General features: G+C 43.1%; 1 protein-coding gene across 1 annotated transcript in view; it reads left to right on the top strand.

Moving 5' to 3' along the window:
• TENM4 (teneurin transmembrane protein 4) overlaps positions 1-17,261 on the top strand; it is a gene marked incomplete in the record, with an annotated part of 1,986,086 nt that overhangs the window by 1,120,505 nt on the left and 848,320 nt on the right.

Raw genomic sequence — 17,261 nt, 5'->3', positions numbered from 1 at the left:
TGGAACAACCGTTAAGTAGCATAATGTCTCTGGAGCAATGGTAACAAGATGCTTTTTCACAATTTTGAGGTTTCCAGCTTTGAGTTCCAGCTGTAGCTATTTAAAAACTAGAATATTATGGTCTGCCTAGTGGTTCCCCATAACATTTAAACCAAACTATGAGGAGTGAGGAATGGATAGAACTTTTATCAGGATTTATATTTGGACTATCACAACTTTGGAGACTTATTCTGACTATTCCCATAGCTTGACTGCCAGGTCCTGACTCCCATTCTTCTGTCTTTGTTTTCCTGTTAACATTTTGAAGGGAAATAGCTCATACCAGTGGTGGTGGTAATTTTTTTTGGGGGGGCGGCAAACAGTACCACCCCCTCTGACAGACAGCGGTTGATTGGGGGGGGGGTCTGGTGCACTTACCCCATCTATGGTGGGCAGTGCTTCTCCCGGGCTTTACTGGCGGCTTCCCTTGCTCAGCGGCGGCGACAGCTTTCTCTTCCCCTGCTCTCCACAGGCATCACGGCGGCTTCTGTTTCCTTCCTCCTCCTCGGCGACCAATTAGGACTTGTCTCTTTTCGGCCAGTTGGAAAAACGGGTCTCAGACCTGCTTCTGATTGGCCAGATTGAGGATCAGTGTTTCAATTGTGAATATTCATTCGCTGTTGCAACACCTGGGTGGGCTCCTGGCGCAAAGCTTTGCGCCAAGAGCCCATCCTATTTTGAATCCTATTAGAGCCTCTGGCTCTAATCAGGTTCTTCAAACAAACACCCCCGCCGCTGTAATTCACGCACCCGGTGTCCTGAAAGGGGCCGGACTCATAAATAAAGGATGGCGGTGTCCTGTCAGAATAACGTCCGTGGATAGAGCATGAGAGTGCCAGCCGTGGATAGAGGTTTGGATGTTAGCTAATTTTTTAGAACCATCAAACTTTGCGAAAATGTTCTCATCTCTACTGCTGTCACTGGGACAGGAAGTGAGGTGAAATCTCCCCAACAGGATTATGGGCAGTAATAAGATTTGACATAAGTATTTACTACCTCCCCCCCCCCCCCAAAAAAAAAAAAGGTTTTGACTGTAGTTAGGGTTTAACTACATGGCTATATGTGATACACTGATATCCAAGGGATAAAGGATGAGTACTGATGGGATAAAGGATGAGTACCTGCTAATGCCCTCAACTAGAGGGGGAAAACAGAAACCATGGTGGAAATGCTCACTGCTGGAATCTCCTGGAGCCATAAAATGTTTTATGTGATACCACCAATTGTAATGTTATCACTGGGTCAATGAAGTCTTAAATAAGGTGTTTATTTCTTAATTAAATGGATTGAATATCTGATTGTGTAATGCTTATATTGGCATTTCTGTATACAATTCAGGATTGAAATATAGTTGATCTTTTCGTTCACAAATTTGTAAATTGGAGTTGGACAGAGGTAATTTTCTTGTATGAGAATTGGTTTACCAATCAAGAGCAGAACCTACTTTATGTGACTTTGAACCATTTAAGGAGCAGTCACCACATCATTGTATAGATTAGAAAACTCCCATATATCATCAAGAAAATATTTAATAGGCAAAGCCCCATTGTGTAACAATCCCTGAAACTATTATGTATTGATATTCAGATATTACCTGAGAAATCAGCTGACGTTTAATTAGTGCAATTATGAAATGTATGTACCTTACTCTAGCCATATTGTTGGGCTAACATTTCCTTGACATCTAGCACTTTTAATCAGGGCTTTTTTTCTCAGAGAAAAGGTGCAGGAACTCAACCATGCCTGCCACACACACACATACCTGCCAAATGGCATCAAATAGTAGCTCTTTCCTCTGCATACAACCCCCTCCCTCCACTGCCCTCATCTTCACCCCCCCCCTTAAAAGCTCCACCATCTGTCATATGTCTTACCCTTGTTGCAATATTAAGCTGAAGCACTTATCCAGCTGTAGTACCTCCCACCATACTATACTATACTATAGTCACTTGTGAGGGAGATCCTGCAGTAGGAGCATCAATTGGTCACCAGGGAAAAAATGGAGACCACCTAGGGTGCACCTGTTCTGTATCTCCCTTGTCCCTGCCCGGGACTCAGTGGGATCTGCACAGGAGATCTGACCTGTGGGAGCTACTCGGAGATAAGCCATCGCTTGTAAACGCAGAAGCTGGACTTCAGTGTTACCAAGTGATCAGGGAGCAGAAGACCTGAGCCAGAGGTGGTGGAACTGAGTTCCCCCTAGTTCCTGCTGAAAAAAAGCCCTGCTTTTAATATGAATTAATAGGTGATGGTCTTTGGGATGTTGTAACCACATAAAAGCGTTCTGCTGTTGGTTGGGTATACCAGTTTTGGCCACTAACTCTGGATTTTTTATGGATTTCATAGTCACTTTTTGTTTTAGCTGTTTAAGATTTGGTTTGTTGTAATGTTGTATGTTATATATGCTGGTTGTTAAACCTTTATTGCTATGTTTATGAAATGTAAGATTTCAGATTATGCGCTATACTTAATTAATAATCCCAGCTGCAATGGTGTCACTCAATCTGTTTGCCAAAATCAACTTGACTTAAATTTCTTTTTTCTAAATACATTAAATTATATTAATTTATTTTATTAATTTAAACATTATTAATTAAAGTGATACTCCTCCAAAATAATTTTTGATTTTGAAGTTAAGATGGCTTAGAAACGTAGTCAGATTTTCGCTGATGTGTTACAGTTGGGAAATCTCCCCCCCCCCCCCCAATAAAAGCCCTTCCAATTGTATCCAAAATGACAAAAAATGTTTTGGCTAGAGGCGAACATATGAGTTTTACAATGCAGTTTACATAGTTATTATGGTAATAAACTCATGAAAAATGCTATTCTCTGTGGATCTGTTAATTCTACTCTCCTATATGTATAGGAACTTGGAGATTCCTTTTCATCTGGGAAACATCTGGTTCCATCAGGTTCAGTAGACATGCAGCAAATTGTCTTTTTTTTCATCTCTTGTCTCCTCAACCAGTTTGGGTTTATAAGTCACATGCCAGGATGGCTAATGGTAGAAAGTCATGCTTATGCTAAGACTTATTCAACAAGTAAACGTTATAATACCAGAACACATTATATTCAATAATGGTCTCTTGATGATGAATAAAGGAGTGAAGGTGGGATAAGTGCTTGACAGAGTTGGGTATCTGTCTAGTCATTGGATAACTTATTGCTACTAAAGGACCAGATACTCTATGATGCGTGCCTTAGAGAAACCTTCCATGGTTTTTGTGCTTAAACATTTTCCTGTTGTTCTCTTTGCTTGTCACATGCCTAGATAAAGGATCCTGCATGGTTCCTATACATGTATGTAGTATGAGAAGGCTTTTCTGAGCAAAGCATACACCCTGTACCTATTTTAGTGTTTGTAACTCTCTTTAGCCATTCTTTTAATTCACTCATCCCTGCCAGGGGGGGGGGGGGGGTGACACGGCTATTTCCTAGATAGGTTTTGCGGTATGATGGGTCTCTTGCCTACTTATTGGACCTTGAAACAACATGCTCAGATGGCTTAGATCAGGGATCCTTAAACTTTCTAAACAAAAGTCTATTTCACTATCCTTCAGACAATGGGAGGGCAGATTGTGAAGAACAGGGATTGAAAATGCCCTGGAATCAGTAGGACCTAGCACCTGTGGTTCATGGGAGGAGGAATAATGTCCCATCATTGGTGTTTAGTTGGAGGAATAGTACCCCAATGTTTGTATCAGTGGGAAGTATAGGGCCATCATGATTAGCAGTGGGAGGAATAGTGCTCCATCATAGGTATCAGTGGAAGGAATAGAGCTCCATAATATCAGTGGGAGGATTAGTGCTGCATCATTGGTATCAGTGGGAAGTATAGGGCCATCGTGAGTGGCAGTGAGAGGAATAGTGTTCCACCATACAGTAGGTATCAGTGGAAGAAATAATGCCCCCTCATTGGTGTCAGTAAAAGGAATAGTGCTTCATTATTGGTATTAGTGGTAAGAATAGTGCCCTATCATTGAGAGGAATAGTGCCCCCTTGTTCATGTCAGTGGGAGGAATAGTGCCACATCATTGGTTTCAGTGGGAGGAACAGTGCCCTGTTGTTAGTATCAGTGCCAGGAATAGTGCCCCATTGTTGATATTAGCGGGAGTAATAGTGCTCCATCGTTATTGTCAGTGGGAGGAATAGTGCCCTGGTTGTTGGTATTAATGGGAGGAATAATGCCCCCTTATTGGTGCCCGTAAAAACAATAGTGCCCCACCGTTGGTATAAGTGAGAGGAATAGTGCCCCCTTGTTGGTGTCAGTGGGAGGAATAGTGCCCCCTTGTTGGTGTCAGTGGGAGGAATAGTGCCCTGTTGTTGTTATTAGTGGGAGGAATAGTGCCCCATCAATGTTGTCAGTGGGAGGAATAGTTACATACAGTAGTTAGTCAGGTTGAAAAAAGACACAAGTCCATCTAGTTCAACGAAAAAAAAAAAAGAAGAAAAATACAATCCCATATACACAATCCTTCACCCACAGTTGATCCAAAGGAAGGTGAAAAACCCCAGAAAAGCATAATCCAATTTGCTACAGCAGGGAAAAAAATTCCTTCCTGATCCCCCGAGAGGTAATCAGATTTTCCCTGCATCAACTTTACCTATAAGTGTCAGTACCCAGGAATATTATGCACATTTAGGAAAGAATCCAGGCCTTTTTAAAAGGAATCTACTGAGCTAGCCAGAACCACCTCTGGAGGGAGACTATTCCCCCTCATTGGTGTCCGTAAAAGCAAAAGCGCCCCACGGTTGGTATAAGTGAGAGGCATAGTGCCCCCTTGTTGGTGTCAGTGGGAGGATTAGTGCCCTGTTGTTGGCATTAGTGGGAGGAATAGTGCCCCATCATTGGTGTCAGTGGGAGGAAAGGTACCCTGTTGTTGGTATTAGTGAGAAGAATAGTGCCTCTTTGTTGGTATTAGTTAGAGGAATAGTGTCCTATCATTGGTGTCAGTGGGAGGAATAGTGCTTCTTTGTTGGTATTAGTGGGAAGAACAGTGCCTCTTTGTTGGTATTAGTGAGAGCAATAGTGTCCCTTCCTTGGTGTCAGTAGGAAGAATGGTGCCCCATTGTTAGTGTCATTGGAAGAAATAGTGCCCCATCATTGGTGTCACTGAGAGGAATAGTGCCTCAAGGGCCACCCAAAGGCACAGACCACAGTGAGGACCTGCCCTCTACTTCCCATGTAGGGAATCTAAACACCACTCTCTCCAGCTCCCAAAGTCTGAAAAGATATTAGATTAATAACACTATGTAATGTAATTTGGCCCCCACTGGCTTAAAATCCTCAACATTCATTTCTGAGTGAAGAGTATTGCAAGACGTTAATATAAAGACAGATGATCTGGAGTTCTGCTTTAGGCGACCTGACATTCACATTTCTCTTCCTGAACAGAATTACAAAGTAGTGCGCTGCGGAGGGCGTGATTGTGTTCATTACTTCCGAAATATTGTTTATTTTAAGAAAATGAACATGTATTTACTTGTAAGTGACTGATCACAGCTATAAAGCAGCAGGAAATGAAATCACAATGTTTCCTATATGTTACCATTTTAGCATTTTTTAAATCCTAACGTTCCTTCCTAATGTACAAAGAACTGGAGAGTAATACAGAGGATGTTTGTATATTGCAAACAGCAATACTAGTTGCTTTGTGTAATGAGATCAAAATGTAAAACCCTAGTTATACGATATCGAAAACCCAAGAACAAACATGTACAGTATTGTAGCTTACTAGCCCTCAGATGTGGTGGCTACATTCGTTCTCAGGCCAAGAACATTTTCAGCAAGTACAGAAAATACCTGTTTATATTTTCAGAAATTCAGATGCAATCACAAATTTTCTAAACTAAAACCTGCACCCCCCCCCCCCCCCATGTAATGAAGATGAATAAAGGAAGGAAGGTGTTTGTAGTCCAAATCATAAGAGCAGCCTAGTGTTCCGACCATGGCTGCCCTTATAGATTCAGTAGTAGTGTATTGACAAGTGTAGCCTACAAGGGATGGTAAGTGTTATTGTGCCCTTATCATGTCTTGTGAGCTTAAAAGACACAAGTGCACCATGTAACAGAGAGGAATAAAGGCAGATATGTTTGACGTCCTGCCTGTGCGACAATCATGGCTCCTTCCATAGATATGATGGGGGAAATAGCATAGAAATAAAGCAGGGGTTTTCAAAATACAGCCTGCAGTCTAGATGTGGCCCTTTGCTTGCTTGTATCCAGCCCTTGGGGCACTATTCCTCCCACTGATGCCAGTGATGGGTTACTATTCCTCCCACAGATGCCAGTGATGGGTTACTATTCCTCCCACAGATGCCAATGATGGGACACTATTCCTCCCACTGACACCAAAGATGGGGAATTAATTCTCCCACTAACACCAATTATGGGGCACTATTCCTCCCACTGACACCAATAATTTTTTTTTTTCTTTACTCCCACTGGAAGGGGGGGGGCGAAACACGTTGGGAGCGTGGCCTGGCCGGAGCCAGAGCTGAGACTACTACATACTCCCTATAGTGGATTTGCAGCGATGTGCGGCTTGAGGGATTTTTTTCTTTGTTACATATGCAAATGGAAGTGGTAAGTACAATCACAGTCAAAAAGCCAGAAACTCTGTGAACTCTTCCATGCAAGATCTTTATTGGCTACATTTCAGCATACAGCTGAGCTGGGGTATGCTATCTACACTTTAACCAAGTGCAATGTCTGTTGGACTGAATATAATTTTTGTGGCTTGGGCTTAAATTCAAATTGGGACTATAGTATGGTGGGAGTTCCACCTTAAAGGCCATCTCTGGAAAAACTCTCTGTTTCTTCTATTCCTGCCTCCCAACCCCTTTGTAACATACTGTAAATGTGAACGTGTGATTATTTTAGTAGTAGCAGAGATGTAACATTAATGTAAAAGTGGCAAAGTTTAAATCAGTGGTTTTACAGATACAATATTCTTTTGATCCAGTAATGAACATATGTTCTTCAATTAGAAGGAACAAGCAGGCCTGTTGGCCAAGATTGACACCTAGGTGTCAGCAAAATTCCCTCATCCTTGTAGAGATAGATAAAATGAACTATCACCTCCCTGTAGCCTCAAAGGGAAGATCCAACAATTCGTCTACAAGCCAAGTAGGAGACGAGGCCTGTTCACTCTGGAGGCTCCCAAATGTCTACCCACCATTGATTTATGTCAAAGATCAGAAGGAATTATTTTCATCTCTCTGCAACTATTATTTTCATTTTTATAAGAGATAAAATAGATTCCTCTGATCTTTGACATAAATCAATGGTGGGTAGATAGTGAGTAAAAAAAATGTAATATCTTGTTAAACCTTTTTATTCTCGCCTAACCCCACCATCCGTGTTCTTCAAGGAATGACAAACTTTGGGATCCAGTACTGTGGTCTGCACCCAGGCTGACTGGCCGCCCCTTCTTTACAACATCATGCTGCTTAAGGCTTTTGGAGCCTGAGTGGACCCCTCAGATGAACAGCCAATAGAAAGTGCCCATGTCATCCAGGCAGTGATGTGGTCACCCACATAATGACCCTCCTCCTCCGAAGTGAAGAAAGTAGAAGGCTCAGGACCTGGCGCAGATTTAGTTATTTTGGAAATTTTGACTAGGCCTCAGTGATTCATTTAAGTAGGAGGTTGTTGTATCTGGTTCACACTAGGTGGAGCATGTCTCCTTTTTTATGTTTTTTTGCAAGGGAGTTTGGCATCAGATGAAGTCCTGTCAACTGACACAGGGGGCCCTCCTTACCCTTAATGTGAGAACAATCTGACGTCTTTGGGTGTTTTTTCATTTGATCTACTATCAAGTTGTGTGTGCTACAGTGTGCCATGGAGCTTCCATATATGTGAGTTATGACCTTTCTATTAATCTAGGAGATCGTGGAACTCTGGTAAGCCTCCATAGATTCATTTTTGGTGTTAGTTTATTATACTGGTGGAGGATGCACTGATTTATTTAATTTCTCAGTGAAGAATGGTATTATCACATGGACTTTGAGTTACAAGTGCACATTTTTTTTAAATTTCATATGTTTTGTATTTTTTAATGTTAAAGAAGAGCATCGGGATCCTCCGAAAAAAAGAATTAAGTTATCAGCTACAAATACTGTATTAGGTCACTTACCTGTCCAGGCATCCAGTGGTGTCCTCACCCGAGCCTATTCTTCAATCGGCTATTGGGTGCTGGTGCCTCCATCTTGACTAAGGGAAACTGGCAGTGAAGCCTTGAATTTCCGTCTCAGTTCGCTGTGGCAAACTGAGCCGGAGGTGAGAGCGAGCACCTGTCAAATCCAGGTACCAAGTGTCCTTCATGGAGTGACAAATTATGGGACCCAGTACTCTAGTCTGCACCCAGGCTGACTGACTACTCCTTCTTTACATCATCATGCTGCTGCAGGCTTTTGGATCCTAAGTGGACCCCTCAGATGGACATCCAATAGAAAGTGTCCATGTCATGCAGGCAACGATGTGGACACCCACAAAATGACCCTCTTCCTCTGATATGAAGAAGGTAGAAGGCTCAGGACCTGGCACAGATTTAAGCATTTTGGACATTTTGTCTAGGACTCAGCGATTAATTAAAGAAGTGTCAGGAAGATAACTCCACGCACATGACTTTGTTGCAATTTGGAAGTGTCCTTCATGTCGATGTGATTATACAGCGCTGTGTCTGCCTTTTTTCTGTGCAAATGCATTTTATACAAATTTAAAATCAGCAGTTACAAATACTGTACCTGCTGACTTTTAATATTTGGGCACTTACCTGTCCAGGCATCCAGAGGAGTCCTCACCCAAGCCGATTCTTCAAAAAGCTATTGGGTACTGGCGTCGCCATCTTGACTAAGGGAAACAGGCAGTCAAGCCCTGTGAACTTCCGGCTCAGTTCTATGGGATCCAGTACTACAGACTGCACCTAGGCTGACTGGTGCCCCTTCTTTACATCATCATGCTGCTGCAGGCTTTTGGATCCTGAGTGAACGGCTCAGATGGACAATAGTGACGTGGACACCTACATAATGACCCTCCTCCTCTGAAGCGAAGAAGGTAGAAGGCTCAGGACCTGGCACAGATTTAAGTATTTTGGACATTTTGACTAGAGCTCAGCGATTAATTAAAGAAGAAGGGGGAAGATGCCTCCATGCATGTGACATCATTGCGATTTGGCAGTGTCCTTCATGTCAATGTGATTATACAGCGCTGTATCTGCCTATTTTTCTGTGTAAGTGCATTTTATAAAAATTAAAAGTCAGCAGGTACAAATACTGTACCTGCTGACTTTTAATTTTAGGGCACTTACCTGTCCAGGCATCCAGCGGTGTCCTCACTCAAGCTAGTTCTTCAATCAGCTATCGGGTGCTGGCGCCGCCATCTTGACTAAGGGGAACCGGCAGTGAAGCCTTGCGAACTTCCAGCTCAGTTCACCGTGGAAAACTGAGCCGGAAGTGGGAGCGGGTACCTGTCAAAACCAGGTACCCGATCCCCTCAAAAGGTGCCAAATGTGGCAGCAGAGGGTGAGAGAAGGCAGACAAGCGGAATTTCCCTTATGGGTGGAGCACTGCTTTAAATGGCTTCTTTGGTATTTTACTAATCTTTGCACTATAATTACTTTGCTTAGCACATTATTTTTAGGAAGATACCTATGCCTGCAGTTCAGCTTTAATTTAGAAATAGAAGCTTTGTGTTTTTTATATATATATATATATATATATATATATATATATATATATATATATATATATATATATATATTATATTATTATATATTATATTCAGTTTCTACTGTAAAGATGCCCAGAAGTTATTTGTTAATAAACCTTTCCTCCTACACCTCGAACACCTAAAATATAAATCCCTATTTCAGTAACAAGTGTCACCGGAGCAATTTAAAATTCTTTTACCTCTGCCGCAGAGAGTCTAATTTATGACCTAGTCACCGTTCCCAGGAAAGCTGTTAATGTATATTTTTAGGGCAGCTTACAAGAATTTTGTTTTAAAATTCAGTGATTCTCTTGTTTAAGTGTTCCTGTGAGAATGTAAGATACAGTTCAGTGTGAATCAAGGAATGAAATCTGGACGTCAGACAGGAGAAAGTTCATGGAGACCGTTTCATGTCAAAATGTTGCTTTTGGGAAAGTGGTGCCTATAGCCAACGCTGGGGGTATGGAAGAGAGTGGGCAGCATTGGAGAGATATAAAACAATGCTTTTTGGGTTTTTTTTTTGCGAGCTGCAGGAAACAGCTAGGCTTATGCAAGAATCTGAATATTCAGTATTAAATTATTAATCATGCTGCAGGCGTACCCTTGAATAAGATATACTGGAATCCTTATGTGGCTTTTCATATAGTCTCCAGGCCTGAGAGTTAGAAGTTACCCAAAGTCTGGCTTCAAAAAGTGCATAACTGTATAAATTAATGAAATTGTTTTGTACTTAAAGCGGCACTTCAGTCTTATTTTAAACTTTCTTCAAACAGCATTGCCCCCCCCCCCCCCCCACTTTAAATACAGTATGAATGGATGCATAGCTCCCAACTGTCCCTGATTTCGAGGGACTGTCCCTGATTTCGAGGGACTGTCCCTGATTTCGAGGGACTGTGCCTGATCTGGAGCAATGTCCCTCTGTCCCTCTCTCCTCCTCATTTGTCCCTCATTTTGGTCAGATTTATATAGTTGTATTTAAAATGCATTTTTATACCAAAAGAGGTCCCGTTGGGGGTTCTTGGGGGAGCGAGTAGCACGATTAGCCATGTTTCGTTCTTTCCATGACATATGAGTTTTATACATGAAAGTTTCTGTTTGACATATACTCAAGAAATTCCTACCGTGTCCTTTAAACTGAACTAACCACTTTGTAACTCGATGTACAATGTTTACATTGTTTGCCTCTGAATTACCAAAAACAATAAAAATTATTGATGAAAAAAAAATGCATTTTTATCTTTTAAAATGTGCTTCGCAGTGCCAAAACTTTCATCCAATTTTTAAATTGCTGCATTTATAAATGGCAAAAGCCAGTAAAAATGAATAGTAGTAAAAAAAAAAAAAAAAGCTCTTGTGGGTTTAACAAATCGTTTTTTTTTTGTGCATAATTCTCCTTTAAGTGGGCGTTGTAGGGGGGTGTGTCATATGCCTACATTATTTTGCTAATAGGTGTCCCTCGTTCCCATCTCAAAATGTTGGAAGGTATGTAGATGAAACATATCACATTTTCTAGCTGCAAATACCTTTTTTCTCCACAGTTCTTGTCCCCTTCCCCTGCTTAGGCAAGTGACGTAAATCATCTGCTCCTGTTGACTCCTGGGACATTTTTGGCAGAAATCCCAGGAGTCTTCAGGCTTTTTTTTGTGAGTGGAGGGGTGCTGGAGGAGGGCAGGGAAGACCTGAAGGAGGGCGGAGAAGAGGTGGAAGAGGGCAGAGGATAGGCAGGGATGGGAGGAGAAGGGTGGAGGACGGTTTACTGTGCATGCACAGATTTGCTATGTACTGCCAGGACTTCTTTTCAGCAGGAACGTGGGGGAACGCAGTTCCGGCACCACCAGCTCTGAATGTATGTAATGGTAAGGGGTGTTGGGGTGTACTGGAGGGTCTATTGATGTTGGCTGCTGGGGGATCTATTGTTGCTGGAGGGGATCTGTTTTTACAGGAGGAGAGTTTGTTGTTGCTGGGGAGGTCAGTTGTCGCTGGTGGGGGATCTATTGTTGCTGGGGGACTCTTATGCTACTGGGAGACAATCGTTTCTGGGAGACATCTACTGTTGAGGGAGAGGTCTATTGTTGCTAACTGTTCAGAGTCTATTGTTGCTGGGGGTGCTCCATTGTTGCTGGCTACAGGGGATCTATTTTACTTCCTATCATTTTCAACAAATTACATACAAATTACTTAGCACCACAAATTGATACTTGATTCTGTATCCATTACTGAGAGGTGGGTAGGGGGTGGAACCAAGGAATGGTGCTTGGAGGTGGGTAGGAGGTGGAACCAAGGAATGGTGCTCGGAGGTGGGTAGGGGGTGGAACCAAGGAATGGTGCTCAGAGGTGGGTAGGGGGTGGAACCAAGGAACGTTGCTCAGAGGTGGGTAGGGAGTGGCACCAAGGAATGGTGCTTGGAGGTGGGTAGGGAGTGGAACCAAGGAATGGTGCTCAGAGGTGGGTAGGGGGTGGAACCAAGAAATGGTGCTCAGAGAAGGGTAGGGGGTGCAACCAAGGAACGGTGCTCAGAGGTGGGTAGGGAGTGGAACCAAGGAATGGTGCTTGGAGTTGGATAGGAGGTGGAACCAAGGAATGGTGCTCGGAGGTGGGTAGGGAACAGAACCAAGGAATGGTGCCCGGAGGAGGGTAGGGGGTGGACCCAGGGAATGGTGCTCAGAGGTGGGTAGGGGGTGGAACCAAGGAATGGTGCTCGGAGGTTGGTAGGGGTGGAACCAAGGAATGGTGCTCGGAGGTGGGTAGGGAGTGGACACAAGAGGTGACTCGGAAGGAGGGAGTTCCTGCACCTATTCGCTGAGAAAAAAAGCCCTGTGTACTGCACATGCTAGTCTCAGGACATATGGAATGAGATTGGGTGATGTCACTACTGTGCTACTCACTGTTCTCCTTGCTGGAGAGGAAGCTGTACCTGAGGACCTGCAGTGTAAGGATCTCCTTGCTTTTGAGTTATCCATTCTGTGGATCTGTACTTTCTGAACCTCTCCTAATGCCGGTTGATTATTCATCCACCAGTCATCGCAGGGCAGCTCTGACAAGAGGAAGCAAAGCCCTGCCTCTACCAAGATGGCCACCTCTCACAGAGACACAGTGCAGAACAAGGCGTAGTAAGTCAGTAATGCAGAAAAGATTAGCTGCAAGAATACTATGGAGTGGTTACTAGTGATTTACCTTCTTTGAGTACAGTTTCCACAGTTCAGGTCCTCTTTAGGACCTCTATGCTAAACCTAAGTGATGCAAAGTATGCAGGTTTTCCCTGTATACTTCTGTAAAATAACGAGGACTCGTTCACAGGCTGCACCAAAGAAAGGCCCCCTTTATGTTTATCTGGTAACTCTATAGCACCAGTTCAGAGCTTTCCAACGCTTGACTAATCCCATGCATTCACAAGCAAGTGCCTTTGCCTGTTCATAGATCACATCTACACATCAGAGCCCGGGGAGCAGGCAAGCGTGGCCTCCCCACTGCACCGCCGTGTCACTTCATGGAATTTCCATGGCTTCAAACAGATCAACAGATTGGAGGGCGCATTATGAAACCCACAAAAAGCAGCGTCTCCGGTTTCATGCTTGCTGCTGCTATTGTCGTGACAGGCCAAACACTGTTATCGCTGAATGCTCTTGCTTCCAAGATTTCAATGTGAAACTTTCCCAAACTGATGTTATAGATATACCACTGAAAAAAAGAGAGAGAGAGAGCGAGAGAGTGAATATAAAATGTGCATGGTGGAATAAAAAGGGTTCTTAATTGCGTGTAAATTCCACTTTGTTATTTAGTCTTGATTGGGTGCACTGTAGCGGAGTGGATACAATAGGTACATTTTATGGCTGTGATATTATCAGCGGTCAGGTCATGGCACATTTCTTCATTCTCTATATCTATATAAACCACCGCAGTACAGAATGTATTATAATTCAGTTTAGTGAGATTGCCCGTGTTCGGTAGGTGCAGTTTTATGTCTGAATAACTCTGTATTATCTTTATGTCTCGCGGTCAGGTCATGTTGAAGACTTTTTGCTTTATTGGGTGTTTAAAGTGGATCTAAGCTCAATCAGTAAAATATCAAATAGACTTTAACATGTCATTTCAAAGCTTCTGTTCTATCTCGTGCAATCTGCCAGCTTGGGTATTGTGCCATAAAGGTCCATGTTCAGACTGTCCTTCTTATACGGTGGCAATGCTTTGCCCCCCATCTTCCAGTTGTGCTCGGGTGTTGTCACCCTGTCACCTGTGCTCCTGCTGAAGAGTACAAGCGGCCTGTGATGACACACACCGGTGTGCTACACTATTGTCACAATCAGAAGTGCTCCTCACCGAACTGCATGCTGCTACAGCACCATGTGGTTTGTCAAGCACAAAACCACATGTATTAGCAGATGCATGAGGGTGCCAACAACCTTTATTGACACCACCACATGTCTGCTGAAGGGTTCTGCACATCTCAGGAAAGCGTGCAATTTTTCTGTGCGTACCCAACACACACAGATGTGAACCTAGCCTTAGGGCTCTTATGAGTTGAACAGTGCTGTCTGTCAACAGCTTTAATATGCCTGCAGAAGAAAAGGGCAGAGTGGTGACACCATTCAGTGTTTCATGAATTATGAACATGTGCAGTGGTCGGGTATGTTGAAGATGTAGTGCTCTTTGTATAGAGTGTAACAGAATTCTATTAGGATCAGTGGTGGGTCATGTTGGATCTCAAGTGTTCTGTGTAAAGAGTGTTATTGAATTGTATTATGCTCATGTCCAGTGGTCGGCCTTGTTGGGGGTGTAGTGTTTTATGTATAGAAGGTAAAAGCCCCAAAAAGAGGCCGCACACCTGAATAGGGGGTGTCAGCGGTGTCCATAGAGAGATTCATGCAATGCATGAATCCCTCTATGGTGATAGAGCAGTGCCAGGAGAGAGGGGGCAGCACTCCTGCGCCCTTTATGGACGCAACGCCATTGGTGTAATAGAATTGTATTATGATCATGTCCAGTGGTTGGTCATGTTGGGGGTTGTAGTGTTCTATGTATAGAGAGTAATAGAATTGTTTTATGATCATGTCTAGTGGTCGGGTCATGTTGGAGGTGTAGTGTTCTATGTATAGAGTGTAAAATAATTGTATTATGATCATGTCCAGTGGTGGGTCATGTTAGGGGTTGTAGTGTTCTATGTATATAGAGTAATAGAATTGTATTATGATCATATCCAGTGGTTGGTTATGTTGGGGGTGTAGTGTTCTACATATGGCGTGTAAAAGAATTGTATTATGATCATGTCCAGTGGTCGGGTCATGTTGGGGGTGTAGTGTTCTATATATAGAGTAATAGAATTGTATTATGATCATATCCAGTGGTGGGTCATGTTGGAGGTGTAGTGTTCTACGTATGGCGTGTAAAAGAATTGTATTATGATCATGTCCAGTGGTTGGTTATGTTGGGGGTGTAGTGTTCTATGTATTGAGAGTAATATAATTGTATTATGATCATGTCCAGTGGTTGGTTATGTTGGGGGTGTAGTGTTCTATGTATTGAGTGTAATACAGTTGCGGCTGGTGCTCAAAATTTTTGGGGGGCGCAAACAAACTGAAAAAAAAAAACATAATTTGCAGCCACTGTGCCATCAAACAGAGCCACTGTGCCCATCAAGCGCAGCCACTGTGGCCATCAAACGCAGCCACTGTGCCATAAAATGCAGCCACTGTGCCATCAAACGCAGCCACTGTGCCCATCAAGCGCAGCCACTGTGCCCATCAAGCGCAGCCACTGTGCCCATCAAATGCTGCCTCTGTGCCATCAAATGCAGCCACTGTGCCCATCAAGAGCAGCCACTGTGCCATCAAACGCAGCTACTGTACCCATCAATTGCTGCCAGTGTGCCCATCAATTGCCGCTACTGTGCCCCATCAAATGCTGACAGTGTGCATCGCCTGGCACTTACCTGTCTCGCAGTGGGTCAGCGGCGGTGTCCTGCACACTCCTCGATGTCTTCTTCCGTCCTCTCTATCAGGCGTCCAATCACAGCATTTGACATTTCAGCGAATCAGGTAACAGGTAACAGACCCGAGCACTTGATTGGCTGATAGGCAGTTTAGTGTTAGCAAAGCAAAATCCTTCGCTTTGCTAACACACAGCTGAGTGAACAGCGAACGCACAGCATTGCGCCCGCTGTTCCCCTTTTTGGGCGCCTATTAGAGCCTACGGCTTTAATCAGGTGCTCCAAAAAAACACCCCCCGCTGCTGTAATTCAGGTTCCTGGCACCCGAAAAGGAGTATCAGCGGCGACCATAGATGGATTTATGCGATCCATGAATCTATCTATGGTGATAGAGCGGTGTCAGGAGAGAGGGGGCGGCGCTCCTGCGCCCTTTATGGACGCACCGCCATTGGTGTAATAGAATTGTATTATGATCATGTCCAGTGGTGGGTCATGTTGGGGGTTGTAGTGTTCTATGTATAGAGAGTAATAGAATTGTATTATGATCATGTCCAGTGGTGGGTCATGTTGGGGGTTGTAGTGTTCTATGTATAGAGAGTAATAGAATTGTATTATGATCATGTCCAGTGGTTGGGTCATGTTGGGGGTTGTAGTGTTCTATGTATAGAGAGTAATAGAATTGTATTATGATCATGTCCAGTGGTCGGGTCATGTTGGGGGTTGTAGTGTTCTATGTATAGAGAGTAATAGAATTGTATGATGATCATGTCCAGTGGTTGGGTCATGTTGGGGGTTGTAGTGTTCTATGTATAGAGAGTAATAGAATTGTATGATGATCATGTCCAGTGGTCGGGTCATGTTGGGGGTTGTAGTGTTCTATGTATAGAGGGTAATAGAATTGTATTATGATCATATCCAGTGGTTGGGTCATGTTGGGGGTTGTAGTGTTCTATGTATAGAGGGTAATAGAATTGTATGATGATCATGTCCAGTGGTTGGGTCATGTTGGGGGTTGTAGTGTTCTATGTATAGAGAGTAATAGAATTGTATGATGATCATGTCCAGTGGTTGGGTCATGTTGGGGGTTGTAGTGTTCTATGTATAGAGAGTAATAGAATTGTATTATGATCATGTCCAGTGGTGGGTCATGTTGGGGGTGCAGTGTTCTATATATAGAGGGTAATAGATCATGTTGGTGGTTGTAGTGTTCTATATATAGAGAGTAATAGAATTGTATTATGATCATGTCCAGTGGTGGGTCATGTTGGGGGTTGTAGTGTTCTATGTATAGAGAGTAATAGAATTGTATTATGATCATGTCCAGTGGTTGGGTCATGTTGTAAGTGTCAATGACGAATTGTAGATATACTGTAGCTTCATACCTTGTTTACAGCCATTCGTAACAAGGTCATATTGCCAGGAGTATCATTCTTCATGTAAATGGATTTAAGATTCATATTAATTAGAAATATCACAATGCATTAGCATGAAATGGGAGGTTAATTGTGAGTTTGACCCGAATGGTAAATTTAAACATCTACCTGTGATTTTCTTTTCAAGCCTTACACCTTTTGTGATACAATTTTGC

Source organism: Aquarana catesbeiana, linkage group LG02, assembly GCF_042186555.1.
Source record: "Aquarana catesbeiana isolate 2022-GZ linkage group LG02, ASM4218655v1, whole genome shotgun sequence".
Lineage (NCBI taxonomy): Eukaryota > Metazoa > Chordata > Amphibia > Anura > Ranidae > Aquarana > Aquarana catesbeiana.
The sequence above is the reverse complement of the archived record's forward strand: the minus strand, read 5'-3'. Positions and strand labels throughout refer to the sequence as shown.